The 15,002-nt window shown below is 37.4% G+C and overlaps 1 protein-coding gene across 2 annotated transcripts in view; it reads left to right on the forward strand.

Moving 5' to 3' along the window:
• Positions 1 to 357: 357 nt before the first annotated feature.
• The window catches only part of ATF2 (activating transcription factor 2), a 79,708-nt gene continuing 65,063 nt past the window's right edge, over positions 358 to 15,002 (forward strand). For both annotated transcript variants that reach the window (XM_068969409.1, XM_068969410.1), the window contains exons 1-2: positions 358 to 453; positions 11,230 to 11,329. The gene's annotated coding sequence lies outside the window, so the exon portion shown is untranslated. The remainder of the gene's footprint in view (positions 454 to 11,229; positions 11,330 to 15,002) is intronic.

Raw genomic sequence — 15,002 nt, forward strand, 5'->3', positions numbered from 1 at the left:
ACAGTCTTCAGCTGCTTGCGGGTTACAGAGACACAGCTCTTTTGACTCTCTGGTCCCGCCCCCTCCATAACTGCTTCCCGCCCTTCGAGTTCTTTATCCAATAATCACCGCCCGAGTATCCCTTGGTTCCCGCCCCACTTTCCCTGCCCTCCTAAAGTCCCACCCCCTTCCTTAAGCCGGACGGAACCACCTGACCCGGAGGCGCTCCGTCTGAAGGAAGGCTAGAAGGGGAGTGTGCGTGTAGGGGAGGGGCGCGAGAAGAAAGGAGGGATGCCGGGAGTGGGGCGGAGAGAAGGGTTGTCAGTCCGATCTCGCGAGAGAGGACGGAAGCCTGTGGGAGCCCGTGGCCTTTAAAGTGCGGTTCAGCCCTTTCCTCTAGGGGTAGTTTGTAAACACCGCGGAGCTTGGGTCTTCCCAACGACCGAAAAGAGCATGAACTAGTGAGCTGGAAAGGTGAGTAGTGATGAGGAGAGGGCCGCAGGACTGGAGACTGTAGGGATACGGAGAAAGAAGGCACTAACATGGCGACGTCGCTCACCATAGTCCCCACCCCCCGCTTCCCATCACCTCGGGCTCTCCTGCCTCTGTGCCTAGCCCTCGGGGCAGCTGTGGCTGCGCTGCCGCCTCTGCGGCCCGCGCGGCGTCGGCTTCAGGAGCCGGACTGGCCAGGCCGGACCGTTAGGTAACTGGCATTTGTTGTTCCGGCCCCTCCCCGCTCGCGCGCTTTCCTAACGAGGAGGAAAAAGGAATAACGGCTTCTCTTTGACCCCTCCCCCGATGTACCTTCCCCTTCTCGGGTCAGTTCAGAGGTCCCGGGGGCACATGTCGGAGTCGCAGAGGGCGCAGGGAAACCCCCCTTCAGTTCTGGGATGGAACAGGAAGAGGGCCGGCTCTGGTCTCTGCACTCAGTGGTTGGGCACTGTATATGATGGTGGCGTGGGGAGGAACTGGAGGCGCCGTTGAAAATAGGGTCAGGGTCTCTGGCTGCGGTGGAAGCTGACGGAACAAATGGAATGGAGAACCTGGGAGTTGGAAGTCTTTGCCTTTTCTGTCCTTTCTGCCCCTTTTCACTCCCGCCACCCCCCACTTTTTCCCGATGGGGCGGGGCTGAGGTGCGGGTGCAGATTGATTCTAGTATTCCCCCCCCCTTTTTTTTTTTTAATTTAAGCCTTCCTGGGTAGACTGCAGAGAATCTGTAGGGGTATAACCTTTTTTCTTTCTTTCTTTTTTTTTTTTTTTTTTCAATTGATGCCCTGGGGACCAGTACCGAGAGTATGTGTGTGTGTGTGGCGGGGGTCGGGGGGGGATTCTGTGTTCACTGGTTCAACTGACGCTAGAAGGAGGGAGAGAGTGAAAGAGATGGGGACTATTTTTGTGCCCTTACATCGTATAAAATTATCTTTGCCTTTCCTTAATGAAGAGTTTTAAAACTGGCCAGGCCAAGAGCAAAACTACTGTGAATATGATGAAGTAAAAGGGATTACTCCTGATGGACTTTAGGCTATTGACTAATACCTATTATTGTGTGAAAGTAACAATTTCTAGGCAATATTAAAATTTGGAGACAGTAACAGTAGATACACTTAATGTATAGATTTGAAATCAGAACAAAAACTGTTGCACTGAACACATTTTTTGTCTTATCTGAAGAAATTTATAACCACTGTCAGTCTCTCTAGGCATTATCTTAAAACCTATATCTTTGGTCTTTTGTACTTAAACTATGAAGGTGAGAATCTTCTTAGAAAGTCATCTCTATATGGGTAAGTGCCCTGAAAGACAAATATAATAGCAGTTATATTTTGTTATTTAATTGATTACACTGACTTCAATAATCTACTAAAAACACTGTTCTCAGAACTGCAGGAACATCATTGTAAAGTATGTTAAAAAAAAAATAGAGACGCCTTTCTTCATATCAAACAATTAAGGCCTTCGATAATTGAATCCTAATCTTTGTAAAATAATCTGTAAGACTAGTCCAAATTTACAGTGCTGTGTATGCAGCTTCCCCAAGACATGTTTAATCTTATTCTGAGAGGATGCTGGCGCCGTTAGGTTTTTAACTAAAATATAATATTGTGGTAGTTTAGAACATAAGTGCTTGTTTTTTAATTGTCATTAAGGATGGAGCTTTCAGGTGCTTTTGTGCTTATGTTTTTAAGGTACATAATACCTTCTGCAGATTTGATTGTATTTTCTAGAAGTTCTTTTTAAAACATTTTATTAGAATGTTTATTTCATATTTGGGGCACTATATTAGATAATGTAACCCAGAAATTCCTACATTTACTTTACTTGAAATGTTTGTTTCATGTTTTAAAACTAAGATTAACAGTAAAAATGATTGTGTCAGCTCTTTTATAAATTGGAGTATTTGTATTTAGGATTTAGAAGCTATATAAATTTCGTTTTTAAAAACGATATACTCTGCCTCAAATTTCTACTACCTATAATTAGCATTAACTTTAAATTAATCATCTACATTTTTTCTACTTAAATTTTTGAATTTTGGAAAAGTTGGGGTTTAATGACTTGTATGTTCTCTGCTGGTAAATTGTTGTTAGATCATATTAGATCAAGTAAACAGTCGCACTGTACATGCTGTTTCCACTCATTTTTGTTTTCAATCTCTTCCTTCCATTATGAAATAAAGACTATAAGCTGGTACTTCTTTCTCTTTAATAGTCTTACTGTAATGTCCTCTGACAAAGTAGTTGAAGTCTCCCTATTTAAAACCAGATTTTCACCAGTCTCTCATTGAAAACCCAGTGAGTAGCAATAATTTATTTTTTTAAATTAATACATAAAATGTTATTCTAGGCTCTAATTAAAATGTACTGTAAATAAAACAAATTAGCAGTTATAGTCAGTAGTTTAACTTACTATATTTCTGTTTATCTTCTTCTCACACCTATTCCTTAAGACTAAGAACGTGCATAAAATTCCTCATGTTCTCCTAATGTAACTTAATGAGGAGGTAGTAGTAATAGTATTCACCCTTTCATATCTAGGGGCCAATCCCACAGAACATCTTATTTCTGTTTTTTAAGGTTAAAAAGTTAGTGTAAGGTATAGTTTCAAAGAAATTTAAGGAAGTTTGTGGATCTTTAAGGCCAACAGTAATTGGAATTATTTTACATATATATTGTAATTGTAAATAGATAATTATTACTTTCACTTCTTTTTTAACAAGCTTGAAACTGATACATTCATTTATATTTTTATTTTTAGTGATGCTTTTTTTTCTCTTGGCATTTTGGTAATTGTAGTAATTAAAAACATTTTTTGCAACAAGAAGGTATGTAAATAAATGCTTTGGGAGCTAGGCCTATTCACCCATGTCTGCAGTCTGTGTCTTAACAAAGATAGTGATTCTCAGTCATTTTTTCTGTCACAATATCCAAGGAATAGAAAGCACTCCCAACAGCTGTTGTTGTTTAGTTGCTAAGTTGTGTCCAACTCTTTGCAACCCCATGGACTGCCAGGCTCCTCTCTCCTTGGGATTTCCCAGGCAGGAATACTGGAGTGGGTTACAATTTCCTTTTCCAGGGGATCTTCGAAATACAGGGATCAAACTTGTCTCTCCTGCTTGGCAGGCTGATTCTGTACCACTGAGCCACCTGAGAGGCCCAGTCCCAACAGTAATAGTAGCTTATTATTGGAGAGATTCTCAAGATTAGTTGAGAAAGACAGGTGGGAATGATTGTAATTGGCAAAAGCCAGTTGGTAAATCAACAGGTGTATTTTGGTATTATATGGCTATCTTAATAATGACCTTAAGTTTATAAATATGTTCCCTAAACATTCTTTAGTTTGCCTCATGGAACCTGAATCTTTTTGACATTCCAGTTTTGTAACTTAGTTTTTTTCTAATTCTATTGTTTGGATTAGTGAGTTTCTTTTTATTTATTGGATACTTGCTAGGATAGTGTTACCAGAAATCACTGAAATGATAAAATTGTGATACTGTGATTTCTATCCAATCCAGTTATCATTTTCTTCTACTTCACCAATCCCACTATAAACATTTCAGTGAGAACTTTTATTTCTTCCTCTCCTCAGTGGAAGAGATGATTCAGTTTAAAGACCATACTTCTAATATTTGTGCTTTTGATTTCTTTACTAATTATTTACTGTAAGTACAACATCATTTCTCAATCACAGTGTTGAGAGTCACTGGTATCTTTTATCTTTTGTAAGATAGATTTTAATGATTGTGAAATATGGATGTTGGAATGAGGGTTACTTCTGAGGTAATATCTCTTTCATTTACTTGAATTTTGACATACTTTGTATGGTGTAGGAGGAGGTAAGCTTACTAGTGTTGTTATGGGAATTGTACATAATCTATATCTTATTTGTGCCCTCTTCATAATGAAAAGTTACTATTGATGTACTCCTGAGTGGTGATTATGAATTATTTTAATTCTTGCTGAGCTGTGAATTTTCTATTTAAACAGAGATAAGTTTTTAGTGAGGAAAAGCAGTGATCAAGAAGTGCATTTTGTTCATCTGCCTTGAGCAAAAACAATGCTGGAGATGTTATTTCACATAACTGATATGATTACCAAGTCTAAAATAATGTTATTGGTAAAAACTTGGATTAGCACTGTTCATATTCATAACCACTAATCTGTAAGTTCTTTGTGTTTATATATTTCTAATCTTGTTCTACAGTAATTTTAAACTTTAAAATAAGAACTTGCTTACCTTGTATCACCTAGGAAGTAGAGGTCTGGGAATAATCAAGACTCACTTGAGAAAAGAAGTTTGACTTAAAAATTGGACTGCTATTTTTATTAAAGATGATTTTGAGACATTGGGCTGATTTCACTATTCACATACAGCTATCCCTCAATATCCGTGGAAGTTTGGTTCCAGGATCCCCTGTGGATACCAAAATTTATTGATACTCAAGTCCCATATATAAAATGGCATGGTATTTGCACATAACCTAAGTATATCCTCCCATGTTCTTTAAGTCATCGCTACATTACTTATGATACCTAATACAGTGTAAATGCTGTGTAAATGGTTCCCAGCAGGAGACAAACACAAGATTTGCTTTTTAGAACTTTCTAAAATTTCTTCCCCTCAATTTTTTTTTTTTTTTTGGCCACACTGCTTGGGATATTGGAACTTGCCTGACCAGAGATTGAACCTGTTCCCCCAAATATTTTTGATTCAAGGTTGTTTGAATCCATAGGGCCATCTGCACTCAAAATGTACTTTCATGAATACAGTATTGAGAAAAGTCTGTGATGTTCTTCATGTATCTCATCAACTTTGAGGAATTTCATCAAAACTTTGGTATACTCTTGGGAGTGGTGATATGTATGAAAAACATCTGTCATGTGTGCTGTGCGTATGTATGTGGAATTTTCCAGGCAAGAATACTGGAGTGGGTTGCCATTTCCTACTCCAAGGAATCTTTCTGACTCAGGAATCGAACCTGTGTCTATTGCGTCTGCTGCTTTTGCAGACAGATTCTTTACCACCGTGCCACCTGGCAAGTCCCATGTCTGCTGGGAATGGGCAACAATTAAAAACTACTGCTTTCATCCTTAAAGCTGAGCTTATATTTTTCTCACTTCCTTACACTGATGAACTAAACATGTACCAGATAACTTGAGGGGATAACATCAAATTCATGGGTTAAAGATTAATTTAAAAAAACTTCTGTCTAAAAATTTAACTAGTTCTCACCTTCAGACTTAAAATAAAGGAGGTAGTAAGATTAGGATTATTAGGAAAATGTACATTTAAAGTCAAAACAGTAAAATTTATAATAAACTAAACAGATACTGTATGAGTGCTATGCACTGTACTTAATGTATTTTACATAGACAGTAATTTCACTTTTTTTGGACAATCCTAAAACTAGTATATTTTTCTTACTGGAGAGGATAGTAGTGATATCATACCATTTAAATTTTTCCTAGCTTAGAAACTCAAAGAATCTTAAACCTTGAAAGGGGAATGAAGTCCTTCTAGCTTACAGCTTCAGGTTTTCAGCTTCTTAGGTTTAAGTTTATTATGATTATACTGCTGTTCCCAGTATGAGCTCTAGGATCATTTCTTGGCTTTTTTTTTTTTGGTGCTTACCAAGATATGAGAAGGAAATTAGAGCACAGAGAAAACTCTAATAAATCTGTGCAGTTCCTTGATCTGCAAGCCTGTCCTCCTGAGTCCCTACGATTTTTGCTTTATTAATTTTCTATTCCTCATCAAAAATAACCACATACTTTGCATTATAGAACAACCGAAATTTATCTCACAACTTTTGTCAGAAGTCCAGCTGGGCCCTCTTTTTAGGGCCTTACAAAGTAAATCGGTATGTTCACAGAGCTGCATTTTTTGGGGGAGGTGGGGAGTCTCTTGAGGAAGAATCCACTTTCCAGTTCATTTGGATTGTTGACTGCATACAGTTACAGGACTGCTGATCCTCTTTCCTCGTTGACTGTCAGTTGGAGCTGGTCTTCACTCGTAGAAGCTAAAATGCTTTCAGTATTGCTGCCTCCAGTAATGGCAAGTAAAGTCTATCTCTTGCTTATCTCTGACTTCTGCTACTGTCAGAATCTGACAGAGAAAGTTCTCTGCTTTCACTGGGTCATATGGTTAGATTGGCCCATTTGGATAACCCAGGATAACCTTTCTGTTTTAGAATCTGTGACCGTTTTTATATCTGCAAAGTCCATTTTGCTCTGTAACATAACCTATTGATAGATTCCAGGGGGATTGGGGTTTGGACATCTTTGGGCAGCCATTTTGCCTGATATACATATACTCCTGAAAATAAGTTTGATGAACTATGTACTCTTGCACATTTCTAAGTTTATTCCTAAAATTTTTCTTTGCAAGTTTAGTTTTAGTTGGCTTAAAACTCATCATTCAGAAAATGAAGATCTTAGCATCCATTCCCATCACTTCATGGCAAATAGATGGGGAAAAAGTAGAAACAGTGTCAGATTTCATTTACTTGGGTTCCAAAATCACTGTGGACTGTGACTGCAGCCATGAAACTGAAAGATGCTTGCTCCTTGGAGGAAAAGTTTTGATAAACTTAGACGGTATATTAAAAAGCAGAGACATCACTTTGCTGATATGTGATATCACTTTGCTTTTCTGTATATCAAAGCTATGGTTTTTCCAGTAGTCGTGTATGAATGTGAGAGTTGGACCATAAAGAAGGCTGAGTGCCAAAGAATTTACACTTTCAAACTGTGGTGTTGGAGATGACTCTTGAGAGTCCCTTGGACAGCAAGGAGATCAAACCAGTCAATCTTAAATCAGTCCTGAATATTCTTTGGAAGGACTGATGATGAAGCTTCAGTACTTTGGCCACCTAATGTGAAGAGACAGTCCATTGGGAAAGACCCTGATGCTGGAAAAGATTGAGGGCAAGAGGAGAAGGGAGCAACAGAGGATGAGATGTTTGGATGGCATCACTGACTGAATGGACATGAGTTTGAGCAAACTCCGGGAGATAGTGAAGGACAGGGAAGCCTGGCATGCTGCAGTCCATGGGGTTACTAAGAGTCGGATACAACTTAGTGACTAAACAACGAGTTGAAAAAAAGAATGATTTCTGACTTTTCAAGATATTGACACCATTCTAAGTACAGTTGATTTTTGAAGAACCCAGGTTTGAACTGCATGGGTTGACTTATGTGGATTTTTTTCAGTAGTATATACATTACTGCGTCACCTGCCAGTAGTTCAATCTGTGGGAGCAGAACTGCAAAAGTGGAGAATCCACAGATACAGAGGACATCTCTTAAGTTACATTCGGGTTTTGGACTGTATGGAAGATTGGTGCCTGGAGTCGTTCGAGCGTCAACTGTGATCCTTAGTGATTCGATCTGTCATTGGTTTAAAAAAACAAATGACTTAATTCACCTTTACTAATTGAGCATTTTTATTGTTCCTTTTTCTTACTGAACGTATAATTAATTTTATTTGAATCCAGGGTATTTTAATGCTTTAAACTATTTTGATCACATCACCTTATCCTACTTCTTTGCAATAAATATAAATTGAACTTTACAAAGTTTCCTATTGATTTCCTCTTTGCTTTGTTCTCATGAAGCTCACTCTCAAGACAATGCATTTTTCCACAGTATTTTGAGAATAGAAGAGGCAGTCATTAAATGAAAGGATTTTTGTTGCTGTCATCACATTGTTCAATACATCTGAATTCAAAATATTCCTCAACACAAGGCACGACACCATTCTTAAAAAGCCATGCTTTGCTTTAACAGCACTATTTATAAAGGTGCCTTGATTAATGGAGACTTGAAGACACTTATTTTAAATCAGCCCCTTGTTTTGTTCCATGGAGATTTTTACAATCCAGAGCAATGCATTGTAATAATATTTGGTATGGCTAAGAGGTATGGATTTCTTTTCAAATACAGAATTATGAACACTTAGGGAAAGCAGGCAGATTATTATTAGGAAAGCAAACATAGGGAAGTTGAAGATACAGGAATTGATTTTCTTAAAACATGTCTGTCTTATGAGTCCGTTGAAAAGTCTTAGTGTATCTGCAGTGATACAAATACCTGTCTGAACGTTGCTGCCTTGAAAGTCTGTTCCCCCACCCACCTAGCTCTTCTGCTTCCACAAGGCCAGAAGCTAGCTTCTCTCCCAGAATCACCCTTAAGTAGTTAATTCCTTTCTCACACTAATGTCTACCTTTTTGGGCCCTGTTCCTGGGCACAATTTCTCTTTCCTGAATACTTGCCATTAGTAGTGTTTGTCCCCTTTAGCAGACAGAGATCCTACCCCTTACCTACAAGTTGATTTTATCCAAGTATAAGACACACATAGCTGGGGTAGGATAGTGTAAAAGAGAGAGTCCTTACCTTTGTGCCCTTCAAGTTACAAACAAATAAACCTTTATTTTTCATGTTTTTCAAAGTCTAGATAATTAGCTTAACCTTGTATGCATTAAACATGAGCTGTTTGGCAGGTTCAGCTGGCTGGCTTAATGTTGTTGCTTTTGCTAGAAGTAAAGATCAGAAGGCTATCTTCCTGCTTTCTAGATATAAGTTCCTGGTCTTTTGTAAGCAGCTGCTGAACTAAATGGAAATATTCAATAGGAAAATCTGAAGCCATATTTAACCATTTCCATGAAAGAAATAATTTGCAGAAATTTATCTCTCTCTGGAGGATGTGAACCTTTGAGCTATCCCACAGAGCCATTTGTCCTTTGAATTGCTGCTCCTTTCATAGTCCCCATTTTGCATTTGTCTAGCAGAATACCCTCTTCTGGTCCCTTTTCTTTTAAGGAACAGTCTGTATATAAAACAGAATTTTGTTGCCAGCTTTGAGATAAGAGTCATTATCACTTTTGGTATTTGCATCAGAAGTTTTAAACATATTAAGGCCTTTTCAGCCAACTTTATTCAAGGTAAAGTACAAGTTCTCCTTTCAACAGTTTGTGCAATAAGGAAATGGAGTTCCAAATTCACACTTGGCTGTCATGTGTGGGAGCTCAGCACTCAAGGTAGGGAAAAGTTGACTTTCCCTTTAACTTTGTTCCTGGGATCACTGCCTTTTCCTAATGCAGTTAGTAACTGAGCTTTCTGGCAAGTTCTTACCCAGTCCCACCTTCAGTTCAGTTCAGTCGCTCAGTCGTGTCCGACTCTTTGCGACCCCATGAATCGCAGCACGCCAGGCCTCCCTGTCCATCACTCAGACTCATGTCGATCGAGTCCGTGATGCCATCCAGCCATCTCATCCTCGGTCGTCCCCTTCTGCTCCCAATCCCTCCCAGCATCAAAGTCTTTTCCAATGAGTCAACTTTTCGCATGAGGTGGCCAGAGTACTGGAGTTTCAGCTTTAGCATCATTCCTTCCAAAGAAATCCCAGGGCTGATCTCCTTCAGAATGAACTGGCTGGATCTCCTTGCAGTCCAAGGGACTCTCAAGAGCCTTCTCCAACACCGCAGTTCAAAAGCATCAATTCTTTGGCGCTCAGCTTTCTTCACAGTCCAACTCTCACATCCATACATGACCACTGGAAAAACCATAGCCTTGACTAGGGCACTCCATGACTTACCTAACGGTCCTGTGTAATCATTTTTATGGAAAGTTTATGGAAAACCTAGTGAGATTATCCTTCCAAACCTTAACTATTTTGGTTGTTTCTTTACTCTGGTCTTCAGATACAGATTGGTCTTGCATATTTAGAGAAGTTCTTATTAACATTGGTCTTGCTTCTTGGCTGCTGGCAGAACTATCTACTTTTTAAAGCTCCCATCAGTGGACTGATAAGGCATCTCTACAAGGTATCAACCATCTTCCATTTTAGAATGACCAGAGTATGATGACAGACAAAACTAATTATCCACCAATATTCATTCTCATCTTTTTTCCTTATTGTAGATGCTCCATTTCTCCCCACCCCCACCTTGAGCATATGGAAGTAAAGAATGTATTTCCCAGCTTCCCTGCTTGCTCTAGCCATGTGACTTAAGTTCTGACCAGAATAGAGGTTTCCTGTAAAATTTCTGAAAAGTGTCCTTGAAAGGAGGCTATCACTCATCTCCCCATTTCTTTCTTGTCATCAGCTGTGACGGTTAGACCTTGAGGAGTTATTTTAAGCCATGATGGAGATGCTACATGTTGAGAATGGCAAAACTGCAAAATAGAAGGAACCTGGGTTCCTAATGGTCATGAGGACTACCTGTTTCCATGTGAGAGAAATAAACTTTTGATTCACTTAAGCCATTGTTATTTTGAGTTTTCTCACAGCTAAACCTAATCCTAGCTGATAGAGGTGTAAAAAAGTCAAGTTGTTTCCAAATAAGAACCACATAAACTGTTGTGTAAAGCACACTGATGCAGGAGGAACTATTAATGTTCAGTCTAAGAATTTTGCTGCTCAGATTCAGCACTGCCATTTTACAGTAATCAGCTTCTGTTACATTAAAAAGTTTTTTCTCTTTTCACCAAGACTCCATTGCCATGCTTCCATCCTTGAAAGTACTACACCTCTAATAGGTGGCAGTGTGCCAGGAGTTGTGGGCGGCCACAGGATAGGTATCTTCCTGGAAGATTTTTGAGGGAACCTTAATTTTAATATTAAATGATGGAATGGAAGGCAAAATTCACATGCACTTTAAAATGTAAAATAACCATTTATAAATTTTTGTAGTGAAGTTATTTAGCTCTTGCAGAGTAATGACTTTTCTCTTTTCTGCCTCTCCTTTGCCCTAAGGATATTTAGATGGAAGCTTGAGACGCACCGCTTACTTAATAAGAGCTGACAGATACCTGGCAGCAGAGTAGATAAAGCTCATGGCCTACCAGCTAGAAAGGTAAGAGATTTTAAGTTTTTACTGCAAAGGTGGCCTTTTATTTTGTGATTGTTTCTCAAATGTTATTAAATTAAAGAGATATTTCCAGACAGCAATCCTCAGAATGTTAGTGTCCTACCGTATTGACTATTGTTTAATAAAAAAACTCTGAGGTTTGGCAGATTTGGAGATGTCCTTTTGGAGCTACAATGCATATCAGCATATAAAAGCACACCAAAGACTTTACATAAAAGTACATAATTTTAATTCAAAGGGTCCTAACTTGTCTGACTAGGGAGTCCTCTATAGCAGAGTCCCAGTATGAAAGTCGCAACTCTTGTAGGACTTTATAAGGATAGTAACGCAAGTTAATCCTTGAGATATTTTCTATATTTTAAAAAACATTTTGGACAGAAAGTCCTACTCTTGGATGTGCTCAATAACTGGATTACTAAAAGAGACATTCGAAATTACAAGGTAGGGGGATAGTGGAGGGAGGAAGATCAGTGGTGAGTGGCATTAACCAAGAAACAGATGAGTGGGAAGTAATAGCACTCTAGGATGAGAGAGTGAGCTGATTAAAGTTTGCATTACTACAGTCAAAAAATCTAGGTATCATAAGAATACGGTGGGTGTCAGAGGCCAGTCCATGCAAGGGTCTGCAGACACCGTTAAGGATTAGAGACCTAATCATAAGAGCGTAACGTATCCTTTCCTCATTTTGACTGGCATTGCTTGAATATAAATCATCATTCTCTTTCCTGAATCTAGAAAGTTTATAACTGATTTTCTTATGCATGGTGTTACTCTCACTAATCATCCTCCACACTTCTGTTAGTGATGTTGCAAAAATGCCCCTTTGATTACCTAAATCACCTATTTTAAATCTTTACGTTTTTTATTATTCTTTAAATTTTTTTAATTTATTTTTTAATTGCTTACAGAATTTCATTATTTTCTGTCAAACCTCAATGTGAATCTTCCCATTTTAATAGCAAGATTAAGCAAACTTCTTTGAAGAGCCAAATAGTAAGATTTTAGGCTTTATGGGGGTCACATATAGTCTCTCTTGCTTCTTTTTCTCCTCCGCCCCTCCCACCCCACACACACTCCTCAATATTTAGAAAGTTGAAAGACTTTCTTAACATTTTGGCACAGGGCCATAGTTTATAACCTCAGGGTAGGGGTCAGAAAAGGGAATGAGGTTGGACTCCAGACTCTTTGCTTGGGTACTAAAGGCCCTTTGAAATTTGCTTCCTGCTCTGGTCCCAGCTCTCTTCTTCAATCATATATCCCATAGTTTAGCCATTAGAAGTTCTTGGAGATCCTTCTGTGTATTCTGCTATTTCCTCTGCCCAAAACATCATCTCTTTTTTCTTTGAGAAGACTTAAGTCCAGGCATTACTTCCTTTAGTACCCTTCGCAGATCCTTTGTCTCTCCAGGGTTGGCTAGGTACTTATCTTAATGACAGGGTAGAAGATCAGATAAATTTAACTTTAGAGAAAAGAAGAGCTCATACTCAGTATACAAAAGATTCTCACTTCACCCAGTCACAGAAAGCATCAGGCTTCATAGAAACTTTCACTCATCTTGGCTACATGGTTTTTTGTCCCTGTTTTTTGTGTCTACTCCATTCTGGCTTTCATTAATTTCTTATCAGTATGAACATGACAGAAGGTTTCTATGAATCCTGAGTATGATTTTAAATGTCTAATGTATAGCTCTGGTTGACTTTTTTTTTTTAAACACATTTCTTGAAGAGGTAATCTGATTGGCCTAACTTATTCAGATATCTTTCCTGGTTTACCTGAATGAAACAGGTACGTCGGGTAATGGAAATATAGGATTGCCCTTTGCTGGCCACCTGGCTCTAAGAGGGGATTATGGGTGAGGAAGAAAGGTAACCAGCTCTAGTATACTCCTGTTCCCCTATGTTCCCATAGCATCTGTGTATATCTTTATTATTGTATGTACATCACTAAATTAGTATTACTATTTTCACTTGTTTGCCTTCCTTATTAAACTAATTTTGAAGTCAGGAAACATATCTTATTCTTAATGCAGTATCAGGTACAAATAGTCAAATATTTTCAAATAAATTTCATAAAATACATTTGTATTAGAAATGTTTGAGATTTCTGCACATCATAGGTAACATTAAATATTATCTGATTTTAGAAATCTGCTTTGAAGCTTGAGTACATGCTTTAAATGTAGATGTTACAACATTTGTAGTTCTGTAACTAGAAGATCAGTAAAATTAATATTTTAGAATGTAGTGATTTCTGAAATTAACCACCAGAAACTGATTCATTTCCCCCACTTCTGTTTTCAAAGATTCATTTGCTTATACTAGTTTCTGTGAAGTGATTTCCTTTTTACTTGTTTTTGATAGATGTAAGAAAAGCAAATATTTTTATCAGTTGTATCATTTGAATGATATAATTCAAAATGACACGGGAATATTGATATTACAGTGTAAAGGATTGTCTATCTTAATATGTTTAATATTGTCTATCTTAAAATGTTTAACCCACATTTCATGTTTTAAATAAGGGAGTTGCCTATAGGACAGCTAATTGCCTAAATTTTAGTCACCTCTCAAGTCTTTATTCAGATACAGAAATGATTATTCTGTTTGCTCTTAACTTTCAATACAGAACATAGGTTTTTTTTTTTTTTTTCAGAACATAGTTTTTCTGTTCTTTGACACAATATGAAAGTTATAATCCAGAAACAATCAGAGAATTGTTAAGAGAATCTGTATATTTTAGTATATTCAGTATATATTTTATATATACTGTATATGTACATATAAATTTATATTTGTATGTACATATATAAATATATATACTATATGAATATGTATGCATATTTTTATATATTTACATATAAATGTATATATTTTAGTATATACATGATGCTAATTATATAATGGTTATATGTGAATTATGATAGTGCATGTTATTTCTCTACACTTTAAGCTCCTTCTATAAGTTTTTCCATTTTTATTTTTAAATTTTTTTAGTTTGGAACCGTTTAAGATAAGTTGCTAGCATGATGTCCCATTCCCACAAATACTTTATTTTCTACAATAGTACATTCTCCTCTTAAATCATAATACAACCATGAAAATCAAGAAGTTAACTTCAAAATATTGCTACCATCTAATCTGTAAATTTAAGTATTGCCAGTTATTCCAATAATGTCTTTTCTTTATAGCAAACGGATTCGGTCTAGAATCTCATGTTGTAGTTAGCTGTCACAACTCATTGGTCTTTTTTGATCTGAAACAGTTCTTGATCTTTCTTTCACTTGGAAACTTTGAAAATTATGGGCCAGTTGTTTTGAGGGGATTTACCTCGATTTGGGCTTGTGTAGTATTTCTTCATGATTAGATTCAGATTATGTGTCTTTGGCATGACTATCACGAAAGTGATGCTGTGACCTCCTCATTGCAGCCCTTTGGTTGCAATGATATGGATACTGATTTTTCTTATTTTTAGTATTGTTAACTTGTATCATTTGAGTAAAGTGATGTTTGCCAGGCATTTGTACTATATATTACTCTTTTGCCTTTAGTAATTAAAATGTATTTTATGGGGAGATAGTTTGAGAGGATGTAAGTATCCTGTCTAATCAGACTTTCAGTTTATTCTTCTATATTGGTATGTATCTTTTATATCAGATTAA

The sequence above is a fragment of the Capricornis sumatraensis genome, chromosome 3 (genome assembly GCF_032405125.1).
Source record: "Capricornis sumatraensis isolate serow.1 chromosome 3, serow.2, whole genome shotgun sequence".
Lineage (NCBI taxonomy): Eukaryota > Metazoa > Chordata > Mammalia > Artiodactyla > Bovidae > Capricornis > Capricornis sumatraensis.